Raw genomic sequence first — 14,417 nt, forward strand, 5'->3', positions numbered from 1 at the left:
AGGATACAGTTGAGAATGTCAACAAACCCAAAGTTATTTCTTTTTTTCTTCCTTTTTTTTCCTGCAAACTCCTGTTTTATTTTTGTTGTTGTATATTGGTTGGTCAAAAAGTTCTTTCGGTTGATGAATATGTCATTCAATAAAGTTCTTGGTGAAAATGAAAAATGTTTTTTATTTTTACTTAAAACTGAACAAACTTCTTGGCCAATCCAGTATTATGCAGGTGGAGAAATAAAATGACGCACAGGTACCGCGCTCAAGGATGAAGTTACCCTTGATCTTTCCTACTCAGTTTATGCAGGACAATAATTGCAGCCCACACAAGTTATTTCTATAAAAACACTAGTAAAATAGAGAAGTCCTCCATGAAATAGAAGGAGGAGGCAGAGGATAAAGTGGAGGAGAGGAAGGAGAAGGAGGGGGAAACACAAAAGAAATAACATCGGGAATAATGACTGTTTCACAATTGCAGGTTTCTCAGAGACCTTAAAGATATTAAGAGAATACTGTGAACCACTTTAGCAAATAAATTTGAAATTTAGGTAAGTGGACAAGTTTCTCAAAAATATAACTCACCTATGATAACTCAAGGGGAAAATTAACAAAGCCTGAAAATTCTGTAACCACTAAGGAAATTAAATTAGTGGGTAAATGTTTCCCTAAAAAAGGCACTCTTGTCTTACCAATACTGTACATTCTTCCAACTTTCAAGGAATATATCATCTTAACCCTATTCATCCTCTGCCAGTGAAGAGAAGAGAAATCCTAACTCCTTTCTTTGAGGTCACTAAAACCCTGATTCCAAAACCAAACCAGTTCAGAAGAATGAAAAACATTAGGTCAATCTCTTTAATAATCTTAAATGCAAAACTCCTCAAAAGATTTTTGACAAAATGAAATCTAGCAATGTATTACAAAAAGAGATAACCATATAGTTTATCTCCTTTAATTTCAACTAACAAATTAAGGAGATAAACTATATGAATTTAGGGGGAAAATCCTACTTGGTCATGATGGATTATTGCAATACATGCCCCAAACTGTTAAAACCTTTGGGACCTGGTCACAGTTGCAAAAAGTCTTAGCATATAAGGAATCAGAGAACTTCACTATACAAACTGTACAAACAATTTACCAAAAGGCAACATCAGAAATCATTGTTAATGGTAAAATGTTAGCAGAAATACCTTTTCTTGTTCGTGACCAAAAGAAAAGCAAAACCAAACCAACCAACCAAACAAACAAAACACACCCATCTAGTACCACTTCTATTCAATATTAAAAAGAGGTCGTAGTGAGTGAAAGAAGACCAGGAAATAATTGAATTATAAGATTTGGAAAGGAAGAAAACCGATGCATAATTATAACTGTTTTCACTTAAAACCCAAGAGAATCTATAGACAAATTTTATAGATGATTTATAAAAAAAAAAAGTTTAGTAAGCTAGCTGCTGAATAGATCAGTATAAAATTATTTTATGTGCAATAATGTTCTTTTTTAAGATCTGGGTGCTGATTAGATGAGTGTGTTTGCTTTATGAAAAATCATCCAACTGTACACTATGTATTGCACCTTTTAAAAACAATTTAAGTGATACTTCAAAAAAAGTTTACTTGGCTAATTAACCCTCATGAGACATCTTAATTAATAGCGAAAACTTATAAGCATGTCTTTAATCAATGATTACAGAAAGATCCCTGCCAACTACACTCCACTATAATTTTCTTAGAGACCCTTCTGGCGAGGTTTGGAAAAGTCCAGACTGTTCTTGCAACATGACAAAATTGCGTAGCATGACTTTTAGAGCTTCCAATAGAGTTTCGCAAGCTGACTGGACAAAAGCAGCAGATTAAGAAAAACTGACAGCAGCCCATGTTTCCAGCTATGTGGCAGAAACGAGCATCTGTGTCATGGGGGTGGCGGATGGGGCTGGGAAGAGCCTGCCCAGCCGGGACTGTATATCCCAGGTCCTGTGCCACACGGACCATCAAAAGCAATGAAATGTACACAGAAGCACGTGGTGCATTTCAGGATCAATGCGGTTAAGAAGCAGGAGTGCCTTCTCCACTCCTCGATTCCCTTCTATGGTGGTCATAGAAGCCACATGTTGAAGATAAAGGGCCACTGATGTAAGCCCCCCGTCCTTTTGAATGGCCACAGGGAAGGCCCCCTACAAGCGCCAACGGTGGTCTCTTCTGGGAGCTGCCAGTATCTTGGAGATGGAGGTGTGTGTCCGAAGCTGAGTAGGGAGGGCTCACGGGAACCACACCTGGCCTGGAAGCAGGACAGAGCAACTGGGAGTTGAACTGAGATGCAGCTGCTAGAGAGGCCTCAGCTGATCCCGTGTGGGCCTCTGGAGCGGGGTGGGCCCCCATTGTTTTCCTGAATTGGGTTCTTGCTCTCCTGCTAGAATACATATTTGTATATGGTGATAAGTTTGCACAGTCTTATCACCAATTTTCCATATGATTAATTTTCATACACAAAAATTCATTTTTATAAAACTGCTTTGCAAAAGGCACAAGTCACAATGTTAATTACTTACTAATGAATGTAAATTATTTATTAATTAATACTTAAGATGCACCCCCCCGCCCCCCCCCAGTTTTCATGCTGTTTAGCTTCTGAAATAATTTCCTTGTTGAGCTTAATAAGTAATTTAGAGCCCTCTTTCCTTTGCCGAAATTAGAACCCAACAGGCAAGAATGGAGGGCATGCATACTGAGATGTGGTAGAAATAGCTACGAGGATAATTCGTAATTTTTATAATAATAATGATAGGAGCTTAGAATTTTCTAAATGTCAGGTTCTCATTAAAAAGCAGGTCACATTTTTTAAAGTGCAGACAAATGCAGCTTGGTGAACATGTCAAAACAAAAGAGCCAATTTAATAGCTATAGATAGTGAATGTGGAAACCTATTTTCTTCAGGTGGTGTGGATAATTTATGCCAGTTACCTAATAGCTGATAGGTAATAAATACCCACTAAGGGACTTCCAAGGACCAGAATAATATTTTCACAAAAATCTTCAGAGGGTTATTTTCTCCACCTCTTTTAAAAAACACGTGACCTCTTGTGATGTGTGACACTCTCACCCCATCTCCTCTCCAAGATCTTGTTATAATCTTTACATCTCTTGATTATGGCTAATTTAAAGTCATGTGTACTTGGTAATGGTTAAAATATGGCTTTGGGGTCCACTGAGTAAAAGCATCATTTAGCTCTCTTGCTAATGTGGACTATTTAGGCTTACAAAGAAACCCTGATGGTTCCCATTTGGGCATTTAATGTTGAGGAAATTATCATATCACACGCACAATCTGGTACATGGGACTCGGGAGCAGATAGGTGAAGGCTTTACATTGACTTTGTTATTCAACCCTCACACCAGCACAGGAAGAGCATTATTATTACCCCCTTGTTTACAGATTAGGAAACTGAGACTAATAGGCAGGATAGTGATTTGTTCAAAATCATGGAGTAAAGCGAGTCATTTGCCTTTCGTGCCCAAGCAGGACTGGTGGTGGTGGACTTCCTACACGCGGTAACAGGGACCAGCACATGCGGACACTCCAAATCAGAATGTCCAGGAAAATAGTTCCCGCTGGTTTATCCCCTAAGTTCTGCCCCCGATGTCCGCCTCCTACCCCACCCCAATCATTATAGATACTAGACACTCTGATCTATACATGTGTTTGTTGCATACTCCATGCAACACAGTTTTTAAAGAGTTTTTTATTGAAATTGAGTTGATTTACAATGTTGTATTAGTTTCTGCTGTACAGCAAAGTCACTCACATACATACATTCTTTTTTATATTCTTCTCCATTATGGTTTATCCCAGGATATTGAATATAGTTCCCTGTGCTCTACAGGAGGACCTTGTTGTCTATCCTTTCTTTATATAATAGTTTGCATCTATTAACCCCAAACTCCCAGTATATAACACTTACGATTACTTACTCCTGAACCTCTGCCCTGCTAGTCCCTTAGAATACCTTGGAACAAAATGTGAAATGGCCATTGGAACTTAAAAACAAGGGGAAAAAAGCCCTTTGAATTCTAAAATGCACACAAAACAGATCAGAAGTATGCCACAATCTTCAAAAGACCTAATAACTCTCACCCTGGCAAGACAATGAGTTAATCTAGATAAGTGAATTGAATCTAAATAAATAATGTATGAATTATTAATAGAATGACATAGTTACATAGGCCAAGGTCACGGCTCCCATGAAGACACTGAGCAGGAGAGAGCAGATTACATATTTTATATATAATTACGTACACGCACGTGTGCTATATATTGATCGTACAGTTATATTATTATTGGTTTTCCCACTAACAAATTTTGCCTACGGAGTAAGGATGTCTCAAGTTTCTTGAGTTGAGGAACAGCTTTTAATGAATGATTTTTGTCAAAGTCATGCTTGGACAAATATTAAAAGTCACGTAATAGAAGGATTAAAAGTTCTAAAATACATCCTCAATCCCATTCCAGAAGGTAACTATTTTCAGCCACTTGCAGTTTTCATTGTTCTGCTCGTTATTTCCACACGGCTAAGTAGTGTGCTGAGTCACCATTTCTGGACTTTTCATTGCCTTCTAGTAGTAAGAGCTCAGGATTCAGACACTTACACTGATTTCTATCTTCTACTCATTTCAAGTTGTTATAATTACATCACCATTTTTTGTTCCTCTAATTGGTCCCATTTGTAACAAGTGTATTCAACTTGAAGACTCACGTCTCACTTGGCCATGGATAATTTGGGGGGTTTTTTATTTGATTATTAGCTCTTTCTACTTCCCTTGGTCTCTCTTTCTATTAATTAAATATTAGAACTTCTGAATCAAAACTCTGGCCCTCTTATCTTTCTTCATACATTTTCTCATTCTATTTTTGTGCTCTAAATTCTGCATGTTTTTCTCAGACTTTGCTTTGAACTCTTATGTTGAATAATTAATGCCCTCTCCCATAATACGCATGGTCCTATTTTAACTTCCAAGAGCTAATTCTTGTTTTCTTATTGAACCTTTTTCATACCATGTTTTTGGTCTTGTTTTTGCAAACTGAAGTGTTTCTGGTTGTTCTACTTACTTCAAACTTTCTTTTTCATGTCACAGGTTTTCCTCCAATGTCTGGTTATTCTTTGGTGCCTTTGTCCTTTGCAGAAGGAGGCAGGCAGGAGGTCCAAACCCTTATGGGGTCCCTAAGGTGGGATAGTATCCAGTGGGGATTCAAGTGAATTCAAATGTCATCGCCTCCTCTCTTGGGCCCCTTGCGTAGACATGGTTTCTTCCTGTTCTGCCTTAAAAGAATCACATTTTATCTGTGAAGATGGGGTCTTGTTTCATTCCCCTTGATTACCAACCCGCCCCCAGTTTACGCAGAGTAGGCCCTCAATAAATAAATGCTCAGTGAATGGAGGAAATAATTAACAATAAGGCAGAATCCTGTTAACTTGTCGCTTTTCTGAAATAAAGAATTCTTTACGCATTATTGCTCTTCACTCGAGAATCACAGCTTGAATCAGCAAAAACTCACAACTTTTAATTAAGAAAAAAGCAGAGAAATGAATGGACAAAAACATTACTTTAAATGGAAGATGGCCTTAAAACAGAGGGAGGGCATTAAATAGGCACCACAAACATTCCATTCAACTTTAAACCAGAGATTGAGCTCTTTTTAGGTTTCAGTAACTACATTTAGTAAAAGCAGAATAATATAGAGATATATCCATGGATGACTACCACTCCACTTGGTTTAAAACAGTACAAACTTTGAAGACAAAACTTACATAGTTTGACAATTAAGCTATCGTGCGCCTGTTTCTTTCGTAGATAGGTTTATTTGTGTCATATTTTTTATCCTACATATAAGTGATATCACATGGTATTTGTCTTTGTCTTGCTTACTTCACTTAATATGGTAATCTCTAGGTCCATCCATGTTGCTGCAAATGGCATTATTTCATTCTTTTTATAGCTGACTAGTATTCCATTGTATATATGTGCCACATCTTCTTTATCCGTTCATCTGTCGATGGACATTTAGGTTATTTCCATGTCTTGGCTATTGTGAATAGTGCTGCTATGAACATAGGGGTGCATGTATCTTTTTGAATTATAGTTTTGTCCGGGTATATGCCCAGGGGTGGGGTTGCTGGTTCACATGGTTAACTCTATTTTTAGTTTTCTGAGGGACCTCCATGCTGTTTTCCACAGTGGCTGCACCAACTGACATTCCCACCAACAGTGCGGGAGGGTTCCCTTTTCTCCACACTGATGGATGGCTTTAAAAGCTGTGGAATACGTAATTACAGAATTCAAAGTGGAGGGAAGGACGTCTCTGTTAAATTGTACCGGGAATTCTCCTGGAGCTGATGTCAGGCCAGGAAGCTGAGCCCTTCTGCCTGAGGGAATCTGAGCTCCACGATGTGATTTGGAAGGAAACCTGTCCCCAACACGATGGTGGCCCCAAGACTCCTGGTCCATCGCTGGCTTGCAGCACTGTCCCCTGCGCACTCTCGTTCTCAGCTGTGACCGTCACCAGCAGAGGCAGCCTCCTGGGGCAGCGTGTAGAGAAGCAGCTCTTTCCAAGCCAGTCCTGCCTTTCATCTTCCTTTAAAAAACTAGGGCCTGGCAGGATGTGGGATCCAACTCTCTCCACATGCCCTAAATTTCTGCCGAATGCAATCCAAATTTCCCTAAACGATACGTGAAAAAGCACAGCCAGGCAATGAGTTTCATCTCCTCAATTCCAAACAGAGAGGAGCATCTGGAGAGTCAGAAGCTCCAAGGAAGAAAGCCACTTAGCAGCAGCAGCAAAGGCACCAGGGCCCTTGAGGAGCCGTGGATTCAGGGAGGGCCCAGAAGGTGGTCCACGGACGAGCGCACGCCAGGAAGGTGACTAGCGCCCTGGTTTCCCTCTGACTTGCGTCGGTACTCACACCATCTGTGGATCTCACAGATCCCCAAACTGCAGAGAGCTGAGTACTTATACAGCCATGTTACCAGGCCTGACTGACTTTCATGTGGTGGTGGGGGAGGGGGGGTCTGAAATCTCACAGATGCTCTTAAGACCCTGGTTCCCAACCATAGCCTTGCTGGTTGGATGCCACCGTATTGAGGCAGGTCAATAACAAAAACAGGGGAGGACAAGGCAAACATAGGAAAATACAAGCCCCAGGGAATAAATAACTTATGGCCTCTTTCACAAGACCCTGCCAGGGGCAGCGCAAACATCTGGGTCAATGAGATAAGGAAAAACTAACCCATGCACTCTGGCTTCTGTACATCGCTTCTGCATAGGTAAACATAGCGCTAGGCTCCCAAAAGCACGGGAACTGGTCTGTAAAAGGAGAAGCTCGGGGCTTCCCTGGTGGCGCAATGGTTAAGAATCCGCCTGCCAATGCAGAGCACACGGGTTCGATCCCTGCTCCAGGAAGATCCCACGTGCCACAGAGCAACTAAGCCCGTGTGCCCAAGAAAAAAAAAAAAGAGAACCTCACCTTTGGTTCGAGGCTCCGTCTTTGGATTCCGTGGATTCACATCCAAACATTGCTTCCTGCATTATAAGCCTCGGTGTCCTGCCTGCCTCTACCGGTTCCTCCAACAGCATCATCCTTGTTCTTGGAAGTGTCGATGATACCGTTTCTATTGCAGGAGCCTCCTCTCCCCCTAAAGCACTGTCTCTAGGAGATTCCTAAATTGCACACGTTCAGGGGTGATGGATGACTCCTGAATTCCTAACTGTCCTGGGAGCGATACATTTCTCCGTTATTTACTAAAAAAGAGAACTCTGATAAATGACCTCCTCTCAGAAGCGATGGTGGGGGTGGGGGGGGGGAGGGGGGAGGGGCACGTGACAGTGGGAGTCACGTGAGCAGAGAGGTATGATGCACACAATTAATAGGAGAGAAGTGACCCGGGTCAGGAATCGTCACGGGGAGCAGTGGGAGCTGGGGGAGGGGGGATGGGCTACAGAACAAAGTCTTCAACTCAGCAGTATGGCCACCACATCAGCTCCCAACACGCCCTGAAGCCCTTCCCCGCAGGCTGAGCGGGGGACGCTTAGCCGTGGTGGTTAGAAGGCCTCAGAAAAGGCAGTGACTCCAGATAGGTGATTTCTTCCTGCCAGCTAATGCCAGAAGTCACTTGAGATTGGGGGTCTGGCGGGACAGTGGTCTGAACCCCCATTCTGCACTTCATCTCTCCATGGCACAGTTTTTTTCCTCAAATGCTTATCTCACATGGTGTTTCTGAGAATCAAATAAGATGATATAGAAGAAAACTCCTTATAAACTGTTAGACTGCATACAATATATGGCTTTATTGTGCAAGCCTTCAGCTGCAATGGCTCTTTGTCGCTTTTGTCATCCGGCACCCTCTCTCCGGGGGCAGTGCTCTTATCTGATGTTGTTGGAACCGTAAGTCATACCTGCTCCCTGATGACAGAGTCAGTGGTGGCATTTTGTCCCCTTTTCCAGAGCAATTGGCCCACAGGGTGGACATGAACCAGAGAGAGTCAAACAGAAGCCTTGAATGGAATTAGGGAAGAAAAAGCTGAGAGCTGGAGGGTTGTAATGGTTAATTTCACGTGGCAACTTAACTGGGCCGTGAGGTGCCGGGATATTTGGTCAGAGTTTGTTCTGAATGTGTCTGGACGGTATTTTGGATGAGATGCATGTTTGAATTGGTGGACTGTGTAAAGCAGGTTGCACTCCCAATGTGGGTGGGCCTCGCCTGAATAGAACAGAAGGGCAGACCCTCCCGCAAATGAGAGGAATGCCTCGTGCTTTGAGCTAGGACATCGTTTTTCCCTATCTTCAGACTCAACTGAAGCATCACCTCTTGTTGGGTCTGGAAAGTGCTGGTCTCTGGACTATAGCTACACCCCTGCCCTCTTGGGACTCCAGCTGCCAGATGCAGATCTGGGGACATGTCAACTCCTCATATTAAATACACACACACACACACACACACGCACACATACACAGACAGACATTCCATTGGTTCTGTTTCTTTGGGAAACCCTGACTAGTACATGGGTGTCTTTTCCTTTGGAGTTATAAGCTATAAAAATACAGGTGTGAAGCTCACATTGGCCATCTCTCCTGCCATACGAAGAGAGCCTTTAAGTATAGCAGCTCTTAAAGTTGTTCATACTGATTAGTAAGAAAATATTCACCCAAGCACACCTGCCCTCTAGCACCTTCGTGCTTTTGTCACAGTGCCTCGGCACAGATCCAGACATCCCCATGTCTGGGGAGAAAATAAATCACCCCAGTGGACAGTTGCGATCCCTGCAGATACCCATGACCTCTACCCAGTGACCTTATCGTCAACTCTAAGGGGATTCCGTTTTCTCTGCGGGGAGCTGGGGAAATGCTCTCACGAGCGGCTTAGATTGGTCAAATGCACAGACACAAATATAAACAGATTCTGACTCACAGAATAAAAGTTGTAAAAGGGAGGCCAGCAAACAATCCTACCTCCCACCCACTGTAAGAACCTTCACCACAACCATCCTAACTGGTGCTCAGAGTATTTTCCAACCGTCAAGTCTCCCAAGGACCCTGAGCAACCACAGACACACATTTCAGAAAAGTCAGGGGCAAGACAGAGGTGGACGGAAGGACTACTCCCGCAGCAAAGAATGCGGCTTTGTGGTTTGAGACATCAAGATATTTCCTTCTATGGGGCTGGAGCTCTACCATGAGAAATGATTCCCTTTGGATCAAAGCGTCACTGGCTTCAGAAATAAAAACTGCCATTATCATTAAAATTTAATGTGCACTTTAGTGCCAGGGACTGTGCTAGAAACTTTGAATACATTATCTCCCTACAATTCATCAGAGGGCTCACAGGGTCCACTAACACACTTGACATGCAGGGAAGTCACACGAGTTGTCTGGACCACACAGAGTGGGCTGTGTCTTGAGGTCTGTGGCCAAATACCCAGCATGTCCTACAGCATAAGCGTCTGGTGCCCACAACCTCCCGTTCCTGCCACATATTACAGAATTGGGCATTACTCTCAGGTGGGACCCGTGCACTTATCTCTAGGGCACATGGGCTCAATTTCACCCTTTGTGTTTTAGTGCAAAACAAAAGTGACCACCCCAACTGTCTCTCCAGCCCCAATCAGACTTCATGTAAGGAAAGAACAGAAAGTAAATAGCAACTAATTCTTATAGCCTCAAAATGAAGAAGGAGGAGGAGAAGAATAGAATGAGGGGAAGGAGAAGGAGGAGGAGGAGAAGGAGGAGAGGAAGGAGAAGGAAGGACAGGAAGGCGAAGGAGGAGGGGAAGGGGGAGAGGAAGGAGAAGGAAGGACAGGAAGGAGAAAGAGGAGGGGAAGGGGGAGGAAGAGGAGGAGAAGAAGAGGAAGAAGAAGAAGAAGAAATGTCACTGTGACCTGATTAGCATCTTGCAACAGAGAGGAGATGCCCAACAGCTCATACGGTCAGGCCTAACCAGGAGCGTGTCCTAGGGAACGCCAAACAGAGGGGCAAACCTCTGCCTTTGCACGCTCTTCCTGGAGCTGGCCGATGCCCCTCACCCGCCCATCTCCACACAGCTGTGGACAGGCTGGATGGCTCTCCCTAGGGGAGGACCATACCAGGCACACCACACCTGAGATGCTCACCCCAGCATCCACGTGGCCAATTCTCCCACGTTCTTCAAGAGCTGCTAAAATCACAGCTTCTGGTGCCAACTGCACTGATGCCCAACTTAAAACTGCACCATCCCTCCCCATACAGGTGCTTCTGATCACCTGCCCTAAGTTTTTCCCGTGGCATTTATCACCTTCTAGTATACCACATACCACAGGCACACATACATATACGCACACATAAAGGTATATATAGGTACTGTACAGGCTACCTATATAATATACCATGTATACGGTATATGTATACACACATTACAGTATGTAGTATATATAACGTTACACACTATACAATCTTTATTATAAGCTACATATAAACCCTTTATTATATTTACTGCTTATTGTCTGCATTTCCTTCTAGAGTGTAAGCTCCATGGAGGCAGGGAGATTTTGGCTAGTTTTTCACTGCTCTATTCCAGTCCTTATTTTGATGCCTATTGTAGAGTAATCCTTCAACAACTATTCGTTGACTGATCAAGTATAGGTTCTAGGTATTTAGCCGTGTGAGGCATTAAATGACACCTCTTGTGTATCGCTCCCTGATTACCTGTCCTGTCCCTTAGTGTTTTCAAAATTTTTGATGAGTAGTTCTGAGGGAATGAATGAAATATTGACGCTGACAGTTTTCTTGCTATTGTGACTCCCAAAGCAATCAATAAGAGGGCTGTTGTAAACCTTTAGACGTTTAAGCTCCTCCCCTCCAGTCAGTCACCCATTCACTAATTCATTCATTCATTCATCAAATCTTCACATCCCTGCTACCTGCCAGGGCTGTGTGAGGCAAGGTCCATCCACAGCAATGGCACATCTGTTGGTCTGAAATTGGTGAAACCCTTCATCTCTATATTTTAAAAATTCCCTAGGAAAACAAAGGAATGACAGAATTTGAGTATTAATTGTCCTCTTTGTTTATTTGTTCATTCTTTTGTCATGATCTTCTGCAAATGACATATTTCTAGGTCTCCAGCAGGCTCTGGCCGTACCACCTGTGTGGAGCCCGGGGTTCAGAATGGCTGGGCTGTGGTCCAGCTTAGTGCCAGCTTCCCTGTCCTACTTAGAGGCGGCTCCAGGCCTCCCGTTCCCCCCTACCTCCTCCCTGTGGGGCGTCCACATGAGGAGAAGTGGATGCACGTGCTCCTCCCTGAAAGAACCGTATTTAAGGCAGAATTCACGCAACTGGCTATTGGACGAGAGGCTGAAAGACCCTCGGGTGCCCAGCCGGAGCAGCGGGACAGGGGCCTGTCCGCAGAGAGGCAAGGACTTGAGGAAGGGCAGGATTTGGTGGGTGGGTTCCCAGGGAAGCAGTAATTATAACCTCCAATATAATTTAAATTATGTCAACATACACTCAAATTACTTTACCAAGCAGGTGGCAAGTTGTCATGTTACTTCACTGAATTAATATTTTCCCTTCAAACAATGGATGGAAATGAGCTTCACATGCGTAAAAAACCCATACTGCTGGTTTTCCCAGAGGAAAGAGGCAGGGGTGGGGGGACGTCATCGATGAGCCCCATTTTTTGCCGCCGCATTTGGTATCTGCTCCTGTCTCCCCAGCGGTTCCAACGTGAGGATCACAAGAGACACTTGTACCAGGAAAAGTTCATGTCTGTGTCACGTGGACCAGGCTGAGGTGAAACCAGGCAAAACTGCAAGGCGTGAAAAGCCCCTATAGAAACACAGATAGATGGGAAGTGTTATCGCAAGGAAATAACTTTAAGGGACTTATTTCATCAAATTACCCTCAACCACCACCCGGCTAAAGTCCTGAAAGGTGTGCACTGAGTCTGGAAGCAGAGGCAACAAACTCTGACCAAGTAACAGGAAGAGCTACGCGTGTGTGCAGCGTGCACAGTGTGTGTTGTGTGCGTTTAGTGTCACGTGTGCACGGTGTGGAGAGTGTGTGTGTGTGTGGAGAGTGTGTGTTCAGTGTGTGTGAGACCCTGCATGACAAGGAGGGGGAGGTGAAAGGGGATGGCGGTGGGGGCCCCAGGACCACCGGCCCCAAAGCATCCCAGCTCCAGGTGGAGGTTCCGGGCCCAGTCCTGGGCTCGGCTGCTGCCACACCTGCAGGGGGTGGGCGGGTTGGGAGAGAGTGGTGGGGCTGCGGCCTCCACGAACACAGATGGCCTCGCAGGTGGTGATCAGTGCAACACTTTGCAAAACAAGCTTCACAGGAGGCACCCAGCCGAGACGTGTGCAGTCAGGACAAACCAGCGATGGGAACGCGGCCAGCCTCCAACCCCTTGCGCCGGGCTCAGCCGGCTCGTCTGCTGGCGGCTCCGAGCCTCAGAGACCAGGCCCTGCAGTGTGTGTTCACCCTCTGGTCTCAGTGACCAGCAAGCGTCCTGCCCCACCTCTGCCTGTCCATTTCTGGGATCTCCGCGACTTCCTCCTCTTCCCGAAATCCTTAACCCTTCCGCTCCCCAAACCCAAGTGTGTTCAAGGTGTGCAGCTGGTCATCGTTCTGCTAAGTGTCCCCCAGCTCCCTCCAAAGGCCCTACAGTTACGGGACTGTCTGCGGTGCCAACTACAGCCTTTCCCTTCCCCAGCACCGCACGTCGCCCCCGTGTCTGCAGTTGGGGTCACCATCTGGTCTCTGCATCAAATAGGAGATGTCGGGGGGAGGAGCAAAGTCTCCCGCGGTCCAGGGGCTGCAGCTCCTCCTCACCGGTGCCGAGCCCGTGGTTGTGTAGTTGCCGTGGGGAGTGTGGAGGTGTCTGCTCCTCCTGTGGGCTCATTTCAGTTCTACTAGCAGGGCCAGGCCACTCCCGAGGAAGGCCTCTCCGGGGCCCTGTGAACTCACCTCCATGCCAGTGCATCCGGGAGCCTGGACCAGGGGTGGCCCACCTCCTCTCAGGGGCCCAGGGAGGGATCCCCCCCATCCCTGAGGCAGGGAGCTGGCAAGGCTCATATGCTTCTTTGTCCTGCTAAGAAAAGGGAAATATGCAGACGAAGGGAGAACGTAGGTCCTGGAAGGTTGTGAAACAGGCAGCTTGGCGGCATTTGGGGGAGCCAGACAGAGGCCCACCACCTTCAACGAACATCATTTAGAGTGACTCTGAGGGAGGGATGCTGAGAGGGAGGGAATCTGGGAAGCAGGGCGGGAACTGAGAGAACAGTTTTCACTGGAGCAGCTGGAGCGGTGAGATGAGCTGCCCGTAAACTGCATCCCTGGAGGGACGTGCCCTCGAGCCCCAGGCGGCCATCTGTGGGGTTCCACCAGGCTGGGGGGCAGAGCCTGAGCCCGTAGGCCTGAGGCTCACGTGCCGCCCCCTTGGGTGCCCTGAGTTGCATTTACTCAGACATTCACAGCGTGTTTGTGGGTGGGGGTGGGGTCTCCATTTGCACAGGTACCTCCCACCTCCCACCCCATCTTCCTGCCCCCAAATCCAAACCCAGGAGGCACATGATGGACACCGAGGATTGATATAGTGAAAAACGAGCGTTCAGATTGCCGTCTAGAGGGGATGATTCTGCCCAGCTCTGCTCCACTTTGGCTCCCACGGGGCAACTAACGAGTCCTCTGAACAACACGTTATTCAGTTGGGTTCTGTGCCACGTTGTTGAACAGAAGCTATCCTGCTCAGGACACCTTCTGAAGCCACAGGGCCTCAGGGGCTGGGACCAAGGGCACGGAGGCCACCTGGTGGGCACTGATTTGCCCAGATGCGCCGGGAGGCAGACGTGTGGTGGCAGCATCCTCAGCAGTGCACAGCTGGGGGAAAAGGAGTCACCAC

The sequence above is a fragment of the Hippopotamus amphibius genome, chromosome 4 (genome assembly GCF_030028045.1).
Source record: "Hippopotamus amphibius kiboko isolate mHipAmp2 chromosome 4, mHipAmp2.hap2, whole genome shotgun sequence".
NCBI classification, from domain to species: Eukaryota; Metazoa; Chordata; class Mammalia; order Artiodactyla; family Hippopotamidae; genus Hippopotamus; species Hippopotamus amphibius.